Source organism: Bos indicus, chromosome 14 (assembly GCF_029378745.1).
Source record: "Bos indicus isolate NIAB-ARS_2022 breed Sahiwal x Tharparkar chromosome 14, NIAB-ARS_B.indTharparkar_mat_pri_1.0, whole genome shotgun sequence".
In the NCBI taxonomy this organism is placed as follows: Eukaryota; Metazoa; Chordata; class Mammalia; order Artiodactyla; family Bovidae; genus Bos; species Bos indicus.
In genome coordinates, this window is record NC_091773.1 from 54,970,090 (window position 1) to 54,994,721 (window position 24,632).

At 41.2% G+C, this 24,632-nt stretch overlaps 1 pseudogene; it reads left to right on the plus strand.

Moving 5' to 3' along the window:
• The first annotated feature begins 236 nt into the window (after window positions 1-236).
• On the plus strand, window positions 237-10,465 carry LOC109568241 (platelet-activating factor acetylhydrolase IB subunit alpha1-like; annotated as a pseudogene).
• Window positions 10,466-24,632: the final 14,167 nt, after the last annotated feature.

Here is a 24,632-nt window from a genome sequence, read left to right on the forward strand (position 1 = left end):
GTGCACAGTCAACCAAGATTTGCTGCATTTGTACTAAGATAAGATTGACACTTTTTACTGTGACAACAACTAGAAATCAATGTGATCATTTACAATTTTATTTAACTCCTTGCTGTCTCTTTTATAAGCTATAATTGTAGTACGACCTGTAAATCTTCTTCAGAAAAATCTTTAAAAGCTTGCCTTTGGATAGTCTGATAGGTGGTACAGTTGAGCAGTGCTTTCCAAAAGGTAGCATGCGTGCCACTGCGGAGGTGCAAGCTCAGCATGAGGTGCAAGCTGATTTCACAGGATCACAGGTAGATTTTTGTAGTCATTGTGTTTTTATTTTCATGGTTTTCTCATCTCTATTGCAAGTAACACTGCATCTCCATTTATAGTAGAAATACAACTTCCTGAATTTGCTTCTGAATAGTTTTATTTGAATTAAGAATGGATACAGGAGCTTCCCTCATGGTCCAGTGGCTAAGAGTCTGCCTTGCAATGCAAGGAACACTGTTTTGATTCCTGGTCCAGGAAGATCCCAGAGAAATTTCTGTTGTTTCTAAGACAAGTCCATCTGAGATATTTTGTTATTGCCTCCTAGACGGACCAAAACACGCACTATGGAGGTGTCTGAGGGGCGGCCTCGTGGACCCACATCCAGGCTCAGACTGAAGGAGTGTCCTTCCCTCAGCCAGCCCAACCTGGATAGACCCAGGCCTTTGTTTCGCCACTCTGGTGGCCAGGTGGGAGCCTGAGTCTGTGCATATAGATCCCTCATTCCGGCTAGAAAAAAATGTGTGAATGAAGGTGAGCCAACACATCATCTTTGCCTGATTTGGAGAATGTATCCTTATTTTCAGAAGAAGAGAGGACACTGTTCCTAAGGCAAAGCTTTGCAGCCCAGCAGCCTCGTGAGTATTGAGTCCGCAGACACCTTCTCTCCCGGATCCAGATGCAAAGAAGCTGGGAGGAGAATAGTCATCTCTCCTTTCTCATATATTATTGAGCAGTCTACGCTCTTCTGCATACACACACACAAATAATCATATTAGTCCAATTGGATTAGTTCAATGCATATCATTTTTAAACCTCTGGGAAAAGATTGGAATACTTCCCTTTGTTTTCAGAAAATCTGATTGAAGCAGATCATACATATGTTTACAAAGGATAAAGAGCCAGATTAATTTAAATAGGTGAAGCTACAGGGAGCATTAGTCACAGACATCATTCATTAACAAAAGCCATCTGAAAAAATGAGAATAAAAAGTCGTCAATGGATAGCTGAAATTCATTAAAATATATCTAATCTACAGTCCTTACATAGCAAATCCCAAGGTAAACCTAGTTATAAAATCAAATCTTATTGTACTATTTTTTTAATACTAAATCCCAGGGTAAATTCATTAATAGTTGTAAAATTCAAACTCTAGTGTAAAAGAAAATTATTAAATATGTTGAAAATTAAGTATAAATTTAATAAATATGGAATGACATGAGTAACAGAAACGAAATCAAATATTCTGACCATTCCTTTATTTATATATTTTTTCTGTTATTAAAAATAAAAAACAAATTTTATGAATCTCATATTCAGTATTTGTTGTTAAATTAAGTAACACTTCCAAATGAAAACGTTAACCTTAGAACCACTGGCTCTGTTATCTATATATAGCCTCTTTTAGTGAATTACAGCAAAACCATAACCACAGAATCTTACATTTGCTGGGTCATTGGATAGGACTCTGAAATCTTTTACTACCAGGATTATTTGTTGCAATGCTCTTAATTATAACTGCACCTAATGTGTTTCAATGCTTCCTGAAAACTAAGATTATCTTTATTTAGGAGCATACCGAAATTTCATACTCAATTATACAGTTTGTTTGTTTGTTTTTTCCTCAGAACACAGATATAGAGTATCTTTAACCTTGTTAAGCCAAGACAATGCAATATTGCTACATTTCCAGAAGGGAAGACAATAGATTTCCATCCATGATGGATGACATTTTAAAATCTCTGTGTCCTCTCAGCCTTCTAAATACATGTGGCTAACAACAGGAAAGAAAAGAGGCAGAGAAGAAATAAAGACTGAGGGAAAGAATTGAGGCAGAATGACAGGCTCATTAAAATGTGCAGAAAGCATCTCAGACTCCCTCGAGAAAGCTGTTATCGTGAAATAATCACATTGACGAACATGGAAAGAGTGGACTCCGGCAGGGGCCTTCTATTGCACCCAAGAAGTTGGTGATTATATCCTGGAAATATGACCTCGTGAAAGCCTGGCTGCTTTGTTGCTTAATAGAGTTCACAGAGAATGCTTGTCTCCAAAATGAGATTTCTCCCCTATTCACTGTGCGGCCTGGGCATCTTGACAGGATGAGCAGGGGGCCATTTCTCCTAATCAAGGGAGGGGTGAACCCCTGGGGGCAGAAATTGTAAGCAATCAAGCTCAACTTTTGCAGGAAGAGCTCTTGCCTTCTGCTCAGATGTCAAATGGTCATAAAAGGAGGGATAAGAGAAGCTACTAGAATTTGGTGGAAATAGCATAATAAGTCAGACAGACCCATTTTTCTTAGCAATTATCCCATTTCTCTCTCTGAGGCTGTAAGAAATATTCCTTTGCTGCTTGAGTAACCTAGGTAGACTCCTCAGCTCTTTAAATTGAAATCTTTGTTGGTCATTCCATTTTCTCCCTCTGTTGGTTCAGAAATCTTACACATAGTTTAATTCGAAAACACAGACAAGGCTTTCTGAATTGTTGCACTGAATGAAGTGTTTCTCCTCTTGATGCAGCTGGACTGTGAGACAATAGAAAGGACAATGGGGCGGGTGGTGGGGGGCAGTAAATGAAATAGGACAGCCCATGTGTGAGGGGGGCCTTTGGAAAACTCCAGTTCTGAGTTTGTAAACAGGGACAACAGTAAATAATCCCCAAAACTAATGGTTTCTGGTTTAACATAATTTATTTTTTAAATGAAAAAGCAAATAGAAAAAAAAAAGTACTCTAAGATTCCTTTACTATTTTCTCAACTATTGATTTGTATGTGCTCATACATATAAATATACATGCATTAAAAAGATCAGAAAATGATATTCTGCTATTAATAATGACTACCTTTAGGATACAGTCAGCTGGAGTGGAATTAGAGGCAGGAGTGAAAACAGATTAACTCAATGATCCTGATTATAGTTCTTCCTTGCTTGAAATACTCCCGCAGGAGTGTACTCCTGTATTACCTGTGAAAACTAATCAGTACTTTTAAAAGATGGAAAAAATGTGGCTCATCCACAACAGAATCTGGGTATGGCTGTGAAATAGAATGCTATATAGACTCAAGGATTCCCCTTTAACCAAGAGGACCTCTAAAATGAACATTCCCACCAGGGAGGTTCCATCTGCATAGAAAGTTCCTCTGAGGGTAAGTCAGAGATCCATACATGCTTAAAGACCACAGGTCTTGGATATTTGTTTATCAAAATGAAAGTGTTAGTCACTCAGTTGTGTCTGACTCTTTGCAAACCCATGGACTATATAGCCCACCAGGCTCCTCTGTCCATAGAATTCTCCAGGCAAGAATATTGGAGTGGGTTGCCATTCCCTCCTCCAGGGGATCTTCCCAACCCAGGAACTGAATTCGAGTCTCCTGCATTGCAGGCAAATTCTTTACCATCTGAGCCATAATCAAATAATATTTTCTCAGGAAGCTCCCAAAATGTTCCCAAGACAATATTACAAGAGATCTTCAAGTGGCTTCTAACTCTGTTAATTGCATGCCAACCCCATTGAAATATGAAAATTTTGGACAATTTTGACTCACAGACATGGTGTGATTTCCCTGCTGTGGGTTATACACCCTGTGTATTAGAGATCTAAGAGAAGACTCATTAGAACTGTCATGTTTCTTCATACCAAAACTTTGACAGTCTTCAGTGTGGGCCCTATATGTTGAGTAGTCCAGGGGATCAACACACACACTTTCTAACATAAGACTAAAAAGCTGCCTACTGAATCTCCTAGAGTACTTGGAAACACAAGTTAAGAAACCAGCTGAAAATATTGGTGATTGTGGGTTTTCAGCCTGAGAATTAAGCTCCAGATTTTAGTGCACCCTGGAGTCGGTAACGTCCTGCGGATATTTTTGTTTGTTACAGGCCTGCGTTACACCAGCAATGCAGTGTTGGGTGGCAAGAAAGACAGGAAACATTCCTAACTAAAGCCAGGCATCCAAGGTTCTCACATCATTCTCTTGCCAATTTCAAGGGGCAAATTCATACCATGCATGCCCTGTGCAGCTTCTAGAACAGAGGGACAAATTGTCCCAAATGTTTAAAATCCTTTTAGCTGAATCCATTATACGAATATCTGACAATTATGAACTAAGTCTCATTTAGTATGCTCGGATGCTCTCACTTAAGGCAATAATTACTGAAAAGAATGAGTTGTATAAACCTCTTTCCCAGCATGTTGGTTGACAGGACACCCCACTGGCTATAATGCAACCCTCAGGCAGAGCTTTTTATATTCAATGTTGAAAAATTATCCCTTGTACATGGCAGATTGAGAATTTTCACTGTCAATCTTGCTTTCCACTCAGCTACATTTCCATTTCACAGAACATCTTGGATCTAACTCAGGGAGGTCCCTAAAAATATAGAGCAAGAATAAATCCAAAAAGAGGAACAAAGTCTGATGACAAGAACCTCTCTGCTAGATCAATGACAGGAAAATCTCCTTTCAGTGAAAATTCTTTCAAAGGGTGACTTTCAAAACCCTAAGGTGATGCCCTTCATTCAGGGCAAAAATATCAAGAGCAGAGGGGGTTGGGAGGATTTCACTTCCAGGACAAGAACTGTGTTTGCACTACATCAGGGGTCACACTGCAGAAATACATAGAGTTTAAAGCTGCAAGGTACTGTTACAGGTCATCTGTAACAGTCTGGATACATCTGTAACAATCTGACCCAGTGTGGATATTTCCATCCAAACGGAAATTCACACTCCGTGTGATTACTCTTCATAATGTGTCATTCACAGCCTCCTGAAAGGCATCTTCAGTGTTGGGCAGCTGTCACCCCATTTTCTTAATCATGAGCCACAACTTGCAGCCTTTTAATTTCTACCCATTTTCCCCTCCAGAGCCACATAACCCAGCTGATTTTGAGCTATAAACTTCCCCGGCTAAGCTATCTAATCACATTCTTTTTGCGTATGTGCTCTGCTGCTGCTGCTGCTGCTAAGTCGCTTCAAGTCGTGTCCGACTCTGTGCGACACCATAGACAGCAGCCCACCAGGCTCCCCCCGTCCCTGGGATTCTCCAGGCAAGAACACTGGAGTGGGTTGCCATTTCCTTCTCCAATGCATGAAAGTGAAAAGTGAAAGTGAAGTCGCTCAGTCGTGTCCAACTTTTTGTAACCCCATGGACTATAGCCTCCCTGGCTCTTCTATCCATGGAATTTTCGAGGCAAGAATACTGGAGTGGGTTGCTATTTCCTTCTCCAGGGGATCTTTCCAATCCAGGGATTGAACCCGCAACTGCGTCTCCTGCATTAGCAGGTGGATTCCATAAAATCACGTAACTCCCCCTTAAAAATGTTTTAATTTGTGGTATTGTTTAATGTGGAATAAGTTAAAAGCAATTTTAAATGACTTTCATTTTTATATATTGTTAAATATTCTATTAGAAAGTTTATTTTATTATCCTCATGAATACCTAGTAAACATGTAAAAATAAATTCTTATTTTTTCTTGTTTTTCAAGTCCTATAAACTAGGTAATTTACTTTAATCATGAGAGAAAATGCATTTAAATTGTACTGGGTATATATATGCATGGTTTGGTGAAAGACTGAATCTTGAACTAAAGATTAAATTTTAAATACCGGTTTCAGTTAAGAAGTGTGGTTATTTAGGCACTTGGGATACAATGATTAAGAGTATGCAGAGTCAGTCCCCACCTCTGAGATTCTGATTCATGTTCTCAGGAATAAGTCTCTAGAGTTGTGTTTTGTTAAATCCACTCAGGAGATTCAACTGCACACCAGGCTGACACCACCAGTAGCTGGTAATTGGAGGGTGTCTACACTGAACCAACTGCAGATTTAAATTATTCATACAGTATATTTGCAATACCTATATCTGACAAGGAACCCATATCCAGAATATACAAAGAATTCTTACAGAAATTTTTAAATGAGACAGGCACAGTTAGAAAATTTGCAAAATCCTCCATGGACCTAAAAGCGAATATCCGAATGGCCAATAAAAAGGGTCACCACTTCATTAGTCATCACAGGAATGCAATTTAAAGAGCATTGTAATAACACCTCATACCCACCAGAATGGCTTAAATGAATAAGTCAGACAACACCAAGTCCTATTCTAGAATGAAGAATAACTGGAATTTTCATCTGCTGTTGATGGAAACATAAATCTTCGGAAGTCAGTTTGAAAGCATCAGATAGAGCTGACTGGATCTATATCCTGCAGCAATTCCTCTTCTGTGAGTATGTATCTTCCTCTCTGGGTACATATTTTCACCATAAAACACATGGAATAATATTATGTACTATTTGTAATAGCCAAAAACTGCAAATAACTCAGTCCCTCGGCAGTAAAAAGGATAAATAAACTGAAGCGTATTAATTTATGGGGATACTATATAGCAATGAGAATGAACAAACTATTACTGCATCCAAAAACATGAGCGAATCTCACAATGTTGAGCAGACGTAAGACAGAAAAAGAGTATGTTCTGTGACGGTTAAATTTTATGAAATTCAAAAACAAGCAAAATACATCTTATAGTGTCAGAAGTCGAGACAGTGGTTAGCCCTGAGGGAGAGAGTGACTGGGAGAGGGCCTAAGAGAGGTCTCTGCACTGTTGGTTAGATCTGGGGGTTTTATTTGGGGGCTGGATATATGGGTTTGCTCATTTTTTGGAAATTCACACTTAGGATCTTACATTTCTCTGAAGGTAGTCACAGTTCAAAAACATTGTTTGATGACTCCTAATAGTAAAAATAATAGCCCAGGTGGGAAGACTGTAGCTATCCAGCTGCTTCATCTGTGACCAGCCGGGTAAGCTCAGTTCAGGAGGATACTGGTGCCTCTTCCAATTTCACTTTGCTCATAACAAGGCTGATCCCATGGATCCCTGCTTCCTATAGCTCTTCCTCAATTGCTTCAAAATCTGACCCTCAAATGACCCTCAAATCCCAATACGAAGGCATTTTATTGTTTCAGAGTTTGTATGTTACCAACAAGATGGGAAATTCAGTACAATCACTGTAAAGAGGAAATGATAGATCATGAAGACAGAATTGAAGGAGGAATTGGAAGATAGATTGTGAAGGATATTTTACACCATAATAAGGAAAGTTTATTCTTTATGGTTGGCAGTGAGAAGACTAAGGAATCCCTAAGCAAGGTAATGAGATAATTGGATTTCTTTTGAATTTATTGACTATAGTAATAAAGCTATGGATTAAATAATAATTATACCATTTAGAAGGAAATTTGGTCAATGAGCTATATTATGCCATACAGCACAATATTTAAGCATAAAGAAGACTTGGATTTAAGTTCTTACTCTGCAATTAGTTATGTAACCTTGGTCCCCTCACATTTAAGCATCTTCTATACAATCGCACCCTCCAGTGCTCTTGCCTGGAAAGTCCCATGGATGGAGGAGCCTGGTAGGCTGCAGTCCGTGGCGTCGAGAAGAGTCAGACACGACGGAGTGACTTCACTTTCACTTTTCACTTTCATGCATTGGAGAAGGAAATGGCAACCTACTCCAGTGTTCTTGCCTGGAGAATCCCAGGAACGGGGTAGCCTGATGGGCTGCCGTCTATGGGGTCGCACAGAGTCAGACATGACTGAAGCGACTTAGCAGCAGCAGCATACAATAGCACCTGGCTCATAATGTTGACTTGAAGGTTAATTAAATGAGAAACTAGACGCAAACAGGTAGCAATGAATAATATTGGTATTTGTTAGTCATCAAACATTTGAGATACTCATTGTCACATCCAATATATGATGTTTAGGGTTATCATTAGTACAGCAATGCTGTTCAACTTCAACCCGTACTGTCCATCAAAATGATTCATGAAGTTTCTGAAAATATATCTGTTGAGGTCCCATCTCAAGATTCGGATTCAATGATTTTGCAGGGGCCCTAAACATCTCCATGTACTTTAGATTCCACAGATATTCCACAGATGTACAGTCACAGTCACAAGAATACTTAATTAGTATGTGGGAGATTAAACACTACTTTCAGATCCCCTGGAGAAGGAAGTGACAACCCACTCCACTATTCTTGCCTGGAGAATCCCATGGACAGAGGAGCCTGGTAGGCTATGGTCCATGGGGTTGCAAAGAGTTGGACACAACTGAGTAACTAACACACTTCAGATTCATTAGTGATATGTTTTGTATATATATACCATAAATAACATAGCAGTTGGCTTAGAGTTTATGTCTCTGTACCTCAGCTTCCATAATCACAGCTTGAAGAAATATGAATAGTATTTTTGTTCAAAAGAAATACCATGTCAGAGGCAGACCTGTAGCTTAATATAATAACACATGCATGTAATACCAGGAAAGTTAAGGCATGCTCAAAGAAAGGGATCCAGGTGAGGTGGTGAAACAGCACCTATACAGGTTAGTCCATAATTCACACACACAGATGAGTCAGAGGTCAAAATGTTGGGGTCAGTCAGGAACCAAGAAGAAAAGCAGAAATCAGTGCCTGCCTGGAGGATCAGAGCAAAGAGAAGGCGAGTGAGAGACAAGGAGACATGGATGAACTGAAGATTCCCAAAGCTGGAAGGCAAGGTAGATGGTCAAAAGCCAGGCAGATCAGCAGGAACCAGATTACTTATAAGTAAGATGAGCAGAACACATACCAGGTATGAGCAAAAAGGAGAGCTGACAGGAAGCCTCCTATATTCTTCCTGTTGCAGCAGGAACCAATCTAGGCTTGAAGGTGAAAGCAAGTGAATGCATGAACATAGAGGAGGCAAAGTTTATGGAAGCAGGAAAAACACAAAATCTCTGATGAATAACACTAGACATCTACAGAGATGCAAAAACATGGAGAGAGGCTCTTAGTATTCAGTACTACTAAAACAAATTTATATTCAAGAAGCTATGACATATGACAAAATATATCAGAGTAATGTGATTTAAAAAGAAAAATGGACCCCCACGCTCCCCCAGGGTGCGCCAGCGGCCGCCCAAGAGTGATCCCCCCCTACTCCCCTGGGGGCAGGAAGCTGCAGATGAGCCCACTGTGTGGCCACCATGGGGGAAGCGAGGGTTCCCAATCCCACCTCCCCTCCTAAGTGAAGGAGCTGAGGCCCCAAGACTAGTGGAGAAAGGAACCCAGCCAGCAAGCTCATACCGAGTGCACGACATGCAGGGCTCTGGGCGCCAGATGTTCCTGCACCATTGTGAAAGTGAAAGTCGTTCAGTCTTGTCCGACTCTCTGCGACCCCATGGGCTTCTCCAGGCCATGGAATTTTCCAGGCCAGAATGCTGGAGTGGGTAGCCTTTCCCTTCTTCAGGGGGTCTTCCCAACCCAGGGATCGAACCCAGGCCTCTCTCATTGCAGGCGTATCCTTTACCAGCTGAGCCACAGGGAAGCCCAAGGATACTGGCGTGGGTAGCCTATCCCTTCTCCAGCAGATCTTCCCGACCTAGGAATCGAACTGGGGTCTCCTGCATGGCAGGCAGATTCTTTACCAACAGAGCTATCAGGGAAGCCGCACTGTGGTAGCCGATAGCAAAGATGAGGAACCTGAAGTCTTCATCAGGGACTCCTTGGTCCAGCTCAGGGACCAGTGGGGAAATCTGGCAGGAGCTCTTTTCCCCTCTGCACGCACTTACCTTTGGCATTGGCTGTGACAGCACGCAGCATGGGCTGTGGAATTGGGAGAATGAGAACACAGAGCTGGAACACCTCCGCCCCTAGACGGCGGTGGTCTGGGTAGGTACCAACAACCATGGGCGCACCACAGAGCAGGTAGGTGGCTGGCGGCATCAAGGCCGTAGTGCAACTGGTGAACGCAGCGGCAGCCCCAGGCATGGGCTCACGGTGCTCCGCCTGCTTATCTGGGGCCAGGGTCCCAACCCACTTCCAGAGAAAAACCGACAGGTGACTGGTTGGCCACCCACAGGCCCACTTCCTGGACACAGATCCTGGCTTGGTGCACCCATATGGTACCATCAGCCACTATGATATGTATGACTACCTGCATCTGAGCCGTCTGGGGTACACACCTGTGTGCCGGGCCCTGCACTTCTTGCTTCTGCATCGCTAGCCCAAGACCAAGGACAGGGTGGTGCCCCCTGCTGGAATCTACCCCCTAAGATCTGCCTTTCCTGCAACATTAAATTTTCATTTTTCAGTCCCACCCCTCAAAAAAATGGAACACAGAGAGTAATTTCATTCATTCATTCAACCGAATAACAATAATTGAAAGTCTTCCATTGTCAAGTCTTGCGCTAAGCAGTAGGTATATAAGGACAAAAACAGAGCCTTTGGGACTTCCCTGGTGGTCCAGCGCTTAAGAATCTGCCTGTAGGGGACACAGGTTCGATTCCTGGTCTGGGAGGATTCCACATGCTGTAAGGCAACTAAGCCTGTGTGCTGCAGCTACTGAAGCCCACGCGCCCTGGAGCCTGTGCTCCACAAGAGAAGCCACTGCACTGAGAGACGGGAGCACTTTGATTACACTGTAGCCCACAAGCAGCAAGGAGGACCCAGCATCGCCAAAAATAACTACAAGACTCTTGAGAGTCCCTTGGACTGCAAGGAGATCCAACCAGTCCATTCTGAAGGAGATCAGCCCTGGGATTTCTTTGGAAGGAATGATGCTAAAGCTGAAACTCCAGTACTTTGGCCACCTCATGCGAAGATTGACTCATTGGAAAAGACTCTGATGCTGGGAGGGAACGGGGGCAGGAGGAGAAGGGGACGACAGAGGATGAGATGGTTGGATGGCATCACCGACTTGATGGACATGAGTTTGAGTGAACTCCGGGAGTTGGTGATGAACAGGGAGGCCTGGCATGCTGTGATTCATGGGGTCGCAAAGAGTCGGACACGACTGAGCGACTGAACTGAACTGAATTTTTAAAAATACAGTATTCAAGGATCTTACTATCTAGCAGGAGCAACAAAGATGGAATATGTGACATATTCAGTCCTATGACACAGTTAGTATTAGAGTATCAGAGAGGACTTCCCAGTGTGAAGCTTTGAAGAACTCACAGGTATTAGTTAGGACAGAATGTAACCCACTGTGAATGAACAGCATGTTCAATAATGAGACGGCGAGGAGGGTGCAGCATGTTTGAGGACTTGGAAGTAATTCAATGTGGCTGCAACATATGCTCTGAGGTTAGGAGGAACGGAAAGTTGAGGCTGCAGAGATAGACAGGGGACCACTAATGAAAGGCCATGTTAAAATGCTTGGATTTTCTCCAAAATAAAATTTTCTCTGACTTTGTCATTTTAAGTATCATATCCAAGGATCTGCAGCAGACAAAATGAAATGGAAAACCAAATAACATATACGAATTCAGCCATGCAATTATCCATGCGTGGTCAAATAGGAATTCTAGTTAAAAATAAACTAGTTTAGACCCAGTCCTGAAAATACAAAGTAGCCTCTTTTGAGGGGAGTCAGATACAGCTCCAAATGCATACATCAAATTTATTTAGTCACTTCAGGATTTGGTGTTACAAAATCATCTTTAAAAAGTCTACAGATACCACACTTAAACCTCTAGACAAATCTAACTTTATTTCGTATTAGTTTTTTAAAATAAATATAGATTTTACAACATCTTTGAAAATGAAGGATGGAGAGAATAAAGAGTTATTATATCAAACAAGAATGTGTTGATTTAACAACAAAATGTTTAGAGATCAGTGTTTTTTGACAGTCATACCTTTTCAACTATCTTAGGATATGTCAGTTGAGGGAACAGTCCCAGTTAAGACTATAAGGAAATTATTTAGAAATTTTACCCTCTTTTTTAGCCACATATTAACCTAATCAATTTTTTTTTCTTATTCTTAGGATGTTGGGGGAAAAAAATCTACAACCGTGTGGTTTGAAGACACCACAAATTTAAGATCTGCAGCTTCGGCTGGGCTCCATGCGCTGACCAGCATTTCTTAGTCTGCTCTTTTTCTTACTTCTCCCAGCACCTATGCTAAATGTTCACCTCTTTCCCAAGTCTACCTGCTCACTTATGGCAAACTGTCTTGTTCTTACTCACTGGATGTAGGAACTGAGTATGAGAGATTAAATACATGGTTGATTAAAGATTGTGAGATCAGCAGATATCCAAGGAAAACTCACACATTAAGGGGTAACTGACAGGGATGACAAGGAGCCTTAGAGAAGACTGAAAAGAGGAAAATTAGGAGGCAACCAGAAATTAAAAAAAATACAAAAAGTATTACAAAGCCCATACAAAGCCCATTTGATACTGAGAAATCAAATATGTTAAGTGTCAAAGGGTCCACTGAATGTGGCACTATAATAATCACGGTAAATAGTGACCTTATTTCAAATAATTCCAATGGAGCAATGAGAATAGAAATCAGATTCTAGTTGACTGAACAACAAATGAGAGAGACAGGAAAAAGCAAGTACATAATCTTTCAAGACGTTTGTCTGTGGGGACTTCCCTGGTGGTCCAGTGGTTGGGAGCCTGCCTGCCAATACGGGGGACATGGGTTCGATCCCTGGTCTGGCAGGATTCCACTTACTAAGAAGCAGCTGAGCCTGTGTGCCACAACTACTGAGCTGGTGCTCTAGAGCCCACCAGTCCTGCAACCTAGAGCCCGTGCTCCACAACGAGAGAAGCCAGCACAATGAGGTGCCCGTGCAACACGATGAAGAGTAGCCCCTTCTCACCACAACTAGAGACAGCCCACACATAGCAATGAAGACCCAGTGCAGCCAAACACATACATATAAATAAATAAGTACATACTTTTTAAATGACATTTCATCATGAAAGAGAAGGTTGTCTATGAAACAGAAAGATGTCATGACTGGAGGACATGAGGACTAAAGGAAGCATTCACTGTGGATATGGCAGTGGTGGTGATGGTAAGTCGAGGTGGTTAGGAGCAGCAGAGGTGATGGTTTCCAAGGCAGACCATTCAATATCACAGTAATCCAAGTCTATGCCCCAACCAGTAACGCTGAAGAAGCTGAAGTTGAACGGTTCTATGAAGGCCTCCAAGACCTTTTAGAACTAACACTCAAAAAAGATGTCCTTTTCATTATAGGGGACTGGAATGCAAAAGTAGGAAGTCAAGAAACACCTGGAGTAACAGGCAAATTTGGCCTTGGAATACGGAATGAAGCAGGGCAAAGACTAATAGAGTTTTGCCAAAAAAAATGCACTGGTCATAGCAAACACCCTCTTCCAACAACACAAGAGAAGACTCTACACATGGACATCACCAAATGGTCAACACTGAAATCAGATTGATTATATTCTTTGCAGCCAAAAATGGAGAAGCTCTATACAATCAACAAAAACAAGATGAGGAGCTGACTGTGGCTCAGATCATGAACTCCTTATTACCAAATTCAGACTTAAATTGAAGAAAGTAGGGAAAACTACTAGACCATTCAGGTATGACCTAAATCAAATCCCTTATGATTATACAGTGGAAGTGAGAAATAGATTTAAAGGCCTAGATCTGTTAGATAGAGTGCCTGATGAACTATGGACGGAGGTTCGTGACATTGTCCAGGAGACAGGGATCAAGACCATCCCCATGGAAAAGAAATGCAAAAAAGCAAAATGACTGTCTGGGGAGGCCTTACAAATAGCTGTGAAAAGAAGAGAAGCGAAAAGCAAAGGAGAAAAGGAAAGATATAAGCATCTGAATGTAGAGTTCCAAAGAATAGCAAGAAGAGATAAGAAAGCCTTTCTCAGCGATCAATGCAAAGAAATAGAGGAAAACAACAGAATGGGAAAGACTAGAGATCTCTTCCAGAAAATTAGAGATACCAAGGGGACATTTCATGCAAAGATGGGCTCGATAAAGGACAGAAATGGTATGGACCTAACAGAAGCAGAAGATATCAAGAAGAGGTGGCAAGAATACACAGAAGAACTGTACAAAAAAGATCTTCACAACCCAGATAATCACGATGGTGTGATCACTGACCTAGAGACAGACATCCTGGAATGTGAAGTCAAGTGGGTCTTAGAAAGCATCACTATGAACAAAGCTAGTGGAGGTGATGGAATTCCAGTTGAGCTATTCCAAATCCTGAAAGATGATGCTGTGAAAGTGCTGCACTCAATATGTCAGCAAACTTGGAAAACTCAGCAGTGGCCACAGGACTGGAAAAGATCAGTTTTCATTCCAATCCCAAAGAAAGGCAATGCCAAAGAATGCTCAAACTACCGCACAACTGCACTCATCTCACATGCTAGTAAAGTAATGCTCAAAATTCTCCAAGCCAGGCTTCAGCAATATGTGAACCATGAACTTCCTGATGTTCAAGCTGGTTTAGAAAAGGCAGAGGAACCAGAGATCAAATTGACAACATCTGCTGGATCATGGAAAAAGCAAGAGAGTTCCAGAAAAACATCTGTTTCTGCTTTATTGACTATGCCAAAGCCTTTGACTGTGTGGATCACAATAAACTGTGGAAAATTCTGAAAGAGATGGGAATACCAGATGACCTGACCTGCCTCTTGAGAAATCTGTATGCAGGTCAGGAAGCAACAGTTAGAACTGGACATGGAACAACAGACTGGTTCCAAATCGGGAAAGGAGTACATCAAGGCCGTATATTGTCACCCTGCTTATTTAACTTATATGCAGAGCACATCATGAGAAACGCTGGGCTGGAAGAAGCACAAGCTGGAATCAAGATTGCCGGGAGAAATATCAATAACCTCAGATATGCAGATGACACCACCCTTATGGCAGAAAGTGAAGAGGAACTAAAAAGCCTCTTGATGAAAGTTAAAGAGGAGAGTGAAAAAGTTGGCTTAAAGCTTAACATTCAGAAAACGAAGATCATGGCATCCGGTCCCATCACTTCATGGGAAATAGAGGGGGAAACAGTAGAAACAGTGCCAGACTTTATTTTTGGGGGCTCCAAAATCACTGCAGATGGTGACTGCAGCCTTGAAATTAAAAGATGCTTACTCCTTGGAAGGAAAGTTATGTCCAACCTAGATAGCATATTCAAAAGCAGAGACATTACTTTGCCAACAAAGGTCCGCCTAGTCAAGGCTATGGTTTTTCCTGTGGTCATGTATGGATGTGAGAGTTAAACTGTGAAGAAAGCTGAGCACCAAAGAATTGATGCTTTTGAACTGTGGTGTTGCAGAAGACTCTTGAGAGTCCCTTGGACTGCAAGGAGATCCAACCAATCCATTCTGAAGGAGATCAGCCCTGGGATTTCTTTGGAAGGAATGATGCTGAGGCTGAAACTCCAGTACTTTGGCCACCTCATGCGAAGAGTTGACTCATTGGAGAAGACTCTGATGCTGGGAGGGATTGGGGCAAAAAGGAGAAGGGGATGACAGAAGATGAGATGGCTGGATGGCATCACTGACTCAATGGATGTGAGTCTGAGTGAACTCTGGGAATGGGTGATGGACAGGGAGGCCTGGCGTGCTGTGATCCATGGGGTCGCAAAGAGTCGGACACGACTGAGCGACTACACTGAACTGAACTGAGAGGTGATGGTGAAGATGGTAGATGTGAAGAGGGTAGAGGGTAGCAGCTGTGGTGGTCTTGGAGATGATGAAAATGGTGGAGGTGGCAGAGGCAGCAAAGGTGGTCGTGCAGATAGATGCTGAGGCAGTGGTGGTGGTGTAAGTGATGATGGAGGTGGGGATGGTGGTTTTAGTTAAGACAGTGGTGGTTGTGGTAGCAGTGACTGTAGAAATGGAAACAGTAGTTTTAAATATAGAAAATCCTTGAGCGTGTTTATCTACTAAGATGAAAGAATCAGTAAGAGAGAGAATAAAGAAAATAGGATGGAGCTGGTCCCAAAGAATAATAAGATGAGGAGGTTAGAGTGCAGGTGGAGGAACTAAATTGCAACACCATCTTTCAGAGGCAAAATTCCCATAATGAACTACCTACAGGTCTCCAAACGTGTCATAGATTTCCATGCCTCTCAGCCTCTGCATGGGTGCTATTCCTGTAGCCTAGAACACCCTTTCCTCCCTCATCTTCTGCATATTGCTTCTATTTTTTTTCCTTCAAAATGGAATTTCATATCTATCTCTTTCAGGAAGACTTTTCTAATCCCCTCCTCCAGTTTCATAGGATACCAAATCTCTGGGCTTCCATAATATGTAGGACTTTTCATACTATATTGTAATTGCTTTAGTTTCCACTAGAATGTAAGATCCATGACAACAGATATCATATGTCATTAGATTTTCATTTATTAATTCAATTAGATTAATATACTACTACTACTAATAATAAAAATCTGTTGAGCACTGACCATATGCCAAACAACAGTGGGAAAATTTCAACCCATCTCCTGTTTGCATGAACACAGTTATACCCAATCAGCTGCTTTCACACTCCATCAGCAAGTTGAGCAGTTGAAACAGAAACTGTATGATCCTCAGATCCTAGTGTTTTACAATCTGATCCAAAGTAGAAAAAGTTTGACGACCTCTGGTTTAATCAACAGAGATGTTATACTGAATCAGCCTTGTCCCATGGGAGTCTGTACTTCAGCTGGAGATACAGGCAAGTATAGCACAATGTGATAAGTATTTTAATAGTGGAAATTAAGTGTACTATGGGAGCACCTCGGAGAAACACTTATCTGAAGTTTGGGAGATCAGGGATTCTGCATATCAAACATCTAACACTAGTTAGCAAATTAATAGCGGGCCAGTTTTTTTTTTTTTTTTTTTTTGAAGGGAAGAAATCATTAAGAACATGAAATATTCAAGTAAGATACTAAGGGATATGGTTGAGACAGCATTCCAAAAGACTGCTGTATTTCCACCATAAGGGAACTAAATTAAGATCTCTTTTAATCACTATATCGAGCTGACCACAAAGCTCAATTATCCAAGTCTTTCAGACTTGTATCCTGTTCCAAAGAGGTAAGACTCCAGCTAGGGTCTCCCCAACAATAAAACAGAACTCTGGTTTGTGTACTGAGACTGAAACTTTAATTATAACATTTGCTGAGACCTGAGAGACCTACATAAAATTTTTACTCTTCTTTCAGTTCCTTTCAGAAGATTTTATTGTGATTTTTCAAAGCCTAACCTAAAAACATGACCATAATAGCCTCTTGGTCTCTATTTTACACACACACACACACTCACTCACTCACAGTCCTATGTTATACTCGGTATTATCTCACATATGATACATATGATACATATATATATATATATATATATGCTATATACACACACTATACAATGTATGTATGTCTACATCCTTCTCTTATATAAGATAATCTCATATCTTTAAGAAATATGTTCATATTCAAATCTAATACCACAAACTTTTATATAGATTTATCCTGTATCAGAGAGGGTGAATAGGTTCTACTGAAGGGCTGCTGTGGCACTGTGCTGAGAAATTTGTAAGGTGACCTTTGAGGACATAAGAACTAGAGAACAATAATCCTTTAGTGATGTTGACCTTGGATACCAGAGGTGAAATGTGAACATGGGTCAACTTATTTGCCATCCCTGTCCCTTAAGAATTCCAAACAGGAGCTTCCCTGGTGGCTCAGTGGTAAAGAATCCACCCGCCAATGTAGGAGACACAGGTTGGATCCCTGGTCCAGGAAGATCCCACATGCCTCGGAGCAACTAAGCCCGTGCACCACAGTTGAGCCTGTGCTCTGGTGCCTAGGAGCCACGTGGCACACCACTGAAGCCCATGTGTCCTTTGGAGCCCATGCTCCACAACAAGGGAAGAGCAACCACAGCAACCTCAGAGTAACCTGTGCACCACAACTAGAGCGCAGCCTCCACTCACTGCAAGCAGAGGACACCCTGCCCAGCAATAAAGACCCAGCACACCCAAAAACCCATAAGGAAAACTATAAAAAAAGAATTTCAAACATTCATAAATTTGTTAAAATGCAATCTTGCTCAAGCTTGCCACAGGGAAATGAGCAGTGGCTTGCTCTCCCAAGAACTGAGGCAGGTGGAAAAGTTCTTGTTGGGGACAACCTTGGTGGAGAAGATAAGAATGATAACTTACATTTGCAAAGTACTTAATTGACCCCAAAGTAACTTCATGGATATTATCTCACTGAATCTCACGACTTCCTTTACTTTATAGATTTCAAAGCTGAAGTCAGTAGGGCTAAGCAGTGGTTCACTCATGGCCATGTGGAAATTTTGACATATATTTAATGCAGGGAGTTTGACTCCCAGTTTTGATACTTTTAGGGACAAAGGACACCATACTAGGTTATTGGTGGTATCCACTGTTCTGAAGTTAAGCGTGATTAGGTGTAACTACACATTATTTTACTCATTCATGTAATCAACATTCATCAAGTTCCTGCTGTATGCAAGGCATGATCACAGAGATTATGAGAATTTGTTTGAAAAGTTGTTACAAGATGGTTTGGAGAAGCACATTATAGTATAAGGCAAGAACTTATTACAAGTGTTTGTTTAAATAGTCAATGTAATAAACATTTAAATATCACTTCCCATGGGCACTGTTCTAGGTGCCAGAGATACAAATAATAATAAAAAAAATCCCTAATGCTCGAAGGCATTTTTTTCTTCATTTGCTTAATTCCCAGTCATTCTGATATGTTGACTTCCATACACATCACCTGGGCAGTGTGTTACACCTGAGAATTTGAGTTATTTGATTTAGGATGGGCTCCAGAAACCCAAAATTTTAACAAGTCCCAAAATATCTCTGTGGCAGATGGTACTGGTCCATGAACTTTACTATGAAAAAGGCATTATTAACCCTCTCAAAGAACCATACTGTTGTATACAATGTAGGACCCTGGCTTGCTGGTTTCCAGTCTGCTAGTCTCCAAAAAAATGAATACCTAGGGTGTTCTTCCATTCAGGCCTCTATGATCAGTGCCAGTTTGAAATAGTCTGTACACTGAAAATATGAACTCCATAAACCTTAAAAATTTGGTGATGATGGTCTATATCTATACCTGTGTCTGTTCTAGTATGTATCTATAAACATGTGTGTAAAACCATACGGTACAAATACACAGTGCTTTCACATTTTTCAATACTTCTCGAATAATCTTTAAATATAATGCCTTGATCACACTCTTACGCTCACATATGCATAATCAACAATCTTAGGAACTGCTCTAATCCTTCACACCTGTATCTTAAAAACTTGTTATTTTCCTACTTATTTTCCCTTTAACAATGACCTTGATAGCCTTATCTTATTGATTTACTTTGCATAAAATTTTTAAAGATCATCATTTTAATTTCATGTGAAATTAAAAGGGTCTTTTGCATGAAACCATGCACTGCTCATAAATACTTACATCTTAGCAGACAACTGTGTATCGCAGCCATATGATGTAATGCCACAAAGCTGTTAAAATAATTGTGTAGCAGAATAATCAATAATAGATAAAATCACATAATGAAAGGGTAACAGGTAGGAAGGCCAGAGGTCTCCAAGCAGCAGGAGGAAATAAATTGCAAGTGGCAGACATTTTTTCCCCCTTCTCTGTTGATTAAACCGGTTCTAGTCAAGGCTATGGTTTTTCCAGTGGTCATGTATAGATGTGAGAGTTGGACTGTGAAGAAAGCTGAATGCCGAAGAATTGATGCTTTTGAATTGTGGTGTTGGAGAAGACTCTTGAGAGTCCCTTGGACTGCAAGGAGATCCAACCAGTCCATTCTGAAGGAGATCAGCCCTGGGATTTCTTTAGAAGGACTGATGCTAAAGCTGAAACTCCAGTACTTTGGCCACCTCATGCGAAGAGATGACTCATTGGAAAAGACTCTGATGCTGGGAGGGATTGGGGGCAGGAGGAGAAGGGGACGACAGAGGATGAGATGGCTGGATGGCATCACTGACTCGATGGATGTGAGTCTGAGTGAACTCCGGGAGTTGGTGATGGACAGGGAGGCCTGGCTTGCTGTGATTCATTGGGTCACAAAGAGTCGGACATGACTGAGTGACTGAACTGAACTGAACTGAAACCCGTTCTGCCCAAGACTAGCCTTTTTTTTCTCTTCTCAAATCTTGGGCTGATAATGGCTTAACAGACCAGTATTCATGTCAATTGTTTTATGTTTGGGGATGACATACGTTGTGCCATTCTATCTCAAAAATGCGTATTGTGGGAGAGGGGCCTGGTGAAACTCCCTTAGCCTTGAGGTGCCTCTCTTATCTGATTAGCAGCTTGCTATGGGGGAGCCTGGTGGGCTGCCGTTTATGGGGGTCGCACAGAGTTGGACACGACTGAAGCGACTTAGCAGTAGTAGCAGCAGCAACAGACATAAAGAATCTGCCTGCAGTGCAGGAGCTACAGGAGACACAGGTTTGATCCATGGGTCAGGAAGATCCCCTGGAGAAGGGGATGGCAACCCATTCCAGTATTCTTGCCTGGAGAATCCCATGGACAGAGGAGTCTGCTGGGCTACAATCCACGGGGTCGCAAAGAGTTGGACACGACTGAAGCAACTTAGTACGTATGCACGGTTGACATAAAATGCCTTGCTAAAAACTAGCAAGGGGGCACTTTTTCTGTCCCCTTCTGATGTCAGAAGCTTTCCCTATCTCAATTATACTTTAATAATACTTTGCTACACAATAAGCTCCAAGTACTCAAGCCTCATCTCTGACCCCAGATCGAAATTCTCTCCTCCAGAGGTCACAACTCCCAGCATAACACATGGCTCCCACCAGTAACCTTTCAAAATGAAGTTCTGTGGAAAAGTCAAGTTGCAAAGCTTTAACAAAAATTGCATAATTAGGGACTTCCGTGGAAATGGCAACCGACTCCAGTACTCTTGCCTGGAAAATTCCATGGGCGGAGGAAACTGGTAGGCTACAATCCATGGGATCGCAGAGTCCAACTCGACTGAGCAACTTCAATGGACTGGTGGCTTCCTGTGGTTAAGATTCTGCATTCCCACTGCAGGGGACGTTGAGTCCGATCCTTTATCTCATAAGAGAACTAACATCCCACATATCTCGTGATAAGGCCAAAAAAAAAAAATCCACAAACCATATAACAACAGATGTAAACATATATAATACAGACGTTCATTAAAAAATGTAGTAAAATTTATAATAATAGTCACCTCAGAGAATGGGATACAAGTAATTTAATTTTTCTGGGTTTTTTTTTTCCACACTTATATATTTTCTAAATTTTCTGTAATATATTTGTGATCAGTAAAAAGTACTATTTAAGAAGACAGTATATTCAGTAGCTTTATTTTATTTTAAAAGTTATATAAGATGAATATACAAGTGAATGTTATTTATCTTCGAGTGAGAGATTACAATTTTTTTTTTCTCCTTGGTGCTTTTCTGTATTTTTTAATTTTCTATAATATGCTTGTATATTTTTACTGTAAAGAATAAAATAAAAAATAAAGGATAAATAAAAAGAATTACAAGGAAAATCCAGTAAATTATTCTCCAAAGGTAGAACATAAAACATCGTCAAACTTGGGTATTTGGGGGCAATAAGAGCTTTTAGGGCACACACAGACTCCACTTTGAGTACCTGAAGTCAGTAATCTCTGGCCTCACTATTTCTTCCTCTAAATTAAAATAATTTTTAATCTAAGAACAAATTCCTTTGAGAAAGATATAGTAATTGCTCCCAGAGTACTAAATAAAGATTATTGTGAAAGCAATAAAAAATAAATTTTATAAAATACAAAAATTAAAAGATACACAAAAATAGGCTCTCAAGATAATTTTGATAAGAAAATCTAAACTGAATGATGGCTTTACCCAACGAAAATATAAAATTATGAAGCCACTGCCATCTAAGTTCAACTGGGAAGTTGGGAGTATTTGGACACATCATGCATTAATGAAAACCCATTTCTGCAAAGAGGCCACTAGGCCCTTCTCACTGCAAAGGTTATTGAATGGATTTGAGGCACACATTTGGACCTTAATAAAAGTAATAAACAAGACCGGGAGCTGACTGTGGCTCAGATCATGAACTCCTTATTACCAAATTCAGACTTAAATTGAAGAAAGTAGGGAAAACTACTAGACCATTCAGGTATGACCTAAATCAAATCCCTTATGATTATACAGTGGAAGTGAGAAATAGACTTAAGGGACTAGATCTGATAGATAGAGTGCCTGATGAACTATGGACGGAGGTTCCTGACATTGTCCAGGAGACAGGGATCAAGACCATCCCCATGGAAACGAAATGCAAAAAAGCAAAATGGCTGTCTGGGGAGGCCTTACAAATAGCTGTGAAAAGAAGAGAAGCGAAAAGCAAAGGAGAAAAGGAAAGATGTAAGCATCTGAATGTAGAGTTCCAAAGAATAGCAAGAAGAGATAAGAAAGCCTTTCTCAGCGATCAGTGCAAAGAAATAGAGGAAAACAACAGAATGGGAAAGACTAGAGATCTCTTCAAGAAAATTAGAGATACCAAGGGAACATTTCACGCAAAGATGGGCTCGATAAAGGACAGAAATGGACCTAACAGAAGCAGAAGATATCAAGAAGAGGCGGCAAGAATACACAGAAGAACTGTACAAAAAAGATCTTCATGACCAAGATAATCAGGATGGTGTGATCACTCAACTAGAGCCAAATATCTTGGAATGTGAAGTCAAGTGGGCCTTAGAAAGCATCACTACGAACAAAGCTAGTGGAGGTGATAGAATTCCTGTGGAGCTATTTCAAATCCTGAAAGATGATGCTGTGAAAGTGCTGCACTCAATATGCCAGCAAATTTGGAAAACTCATTAGTGGCCACAGGACTGGAAAAGGTCAGTTTTCATTCCAATCCCAAAGAAAGGCAATGCCAAAGAATGCTCAAACTACCGCACAATTGTACTCATCTCACATGCTAGTAAAGTAATGCTCAAAATTCTCCAAGCCAGGCTTCAGCAATAAGTGACCATGAACTTCCAGATGTTCAAGCTGGTTTAGAAAAGGCAGAGGATCCAGAGATCAAATTGCCAACATCCCTTGAATCATGGAAAAAGCAAGAGAGTTCCAGAAAAACATCTGTTTCTGCTTTATTGACTATGCCAAAGCCTTTGACTGTGTGGATCACAATATACTGTGGAAAATTCTGAAAGAGATGGGAATACCAGACCACCTGACCTGCCTCTTGAGAAACGTGTATGCAGGTCAAGAAACAGCAGTTAGAACTGGACCTGGAACAGACTGGTTCCAAATAGGAAAAGGAGTCCGTCAAGGCTGTATATTGTCACCCTGCTTATTTAACTTATATGCAGAGTACATCATGAGAAACACTGGACTGGAAGAAGCACAAGCTGGAATCAAATTGGCGGGTGAACTATCAATAATCTCAGATACGCAGATGACACCACCCTTATGGCAGAAAGTAAAGAAGAAATAAAAAGCCTCCTGATGAAAGTGAAAGTGGAGAGTGAAAAAGTTGGCTTAAAGCTCAACATTCAGAAAACGAAGATCATGGCATCTGGTCCCATCACTTCATGGGAAATAGATAGGGAAACAGTGGAAACAGTGTCAGACTTTATTTTTGGGGGGCTCCAAAATCACTTCAGATGGTGACTGCAGCCATGAAATTAAAAGACACTTACTCCTTGGAAGGAAAGTTATGACCAACCTAGATAGCATATTCAAAAGCAGAGACATTACTTTGCCAACAAAGGTCCGCCTAGTCAAGGCTATGGTTTTTCCAGTAGTCATGTATGAATGTGAGAATTGGACTGTGAAGAAAGCTGAGCGCCAAAGAAATGATGCTTTTGAACTGTGGTGTTGGAGAAGACTCTTGAGAGTCCCCTGAACTGCAAGGAGATCCAACCAGTCCATTCTAAAGGAGATCAGTCCTGGGTGTTCTTTGGAAGGACTGATGCTAAAGCTGAAACTCTAATACTTTGGCCACCTCATGTGAAGAGTTGACTCATTGGAAAAGACTCTGATGCTGGGAGGGATTGGGAGCAGTAGGAGAAGGGGATGACAGAGGATGAGATGGCTGGATGGCATCACCGACTCGATGGACGTGAGTCTGGGTGAACTCTAGGAGTTGGTGATGGACAAGGAGGCCTGGCGTGCTGCAGTTCATGGGGTCGCAAAGAGTTGGACATGACTGTGCGACTGAACTGAACTGAACTGATAAGTAATAACGTTCCATCTCTGGGTTGGAAGATCCCCTGAAGAAGAGAAATGCTATCCACGCCAGTATCTGGCCTGGAGAATTCCAAGGACTGTATAAGTTCCTGGGGCCACAAAGAATTGGACACGACTGAGTGACTTTCACTTTCATTTTCAGGTGGCTCTGGTGGTAAAGAACCTGCCTGCCAATGCAGGAGATGTAAGAGATGTGGGTTCGGAAGATCCCCTGGAGAAGGGATAGGCTACCCACTCCAATATTCTTGGGCTTCCCTGGTGGCTCAGACTGTAAAGAATCCTCCTGCAATGA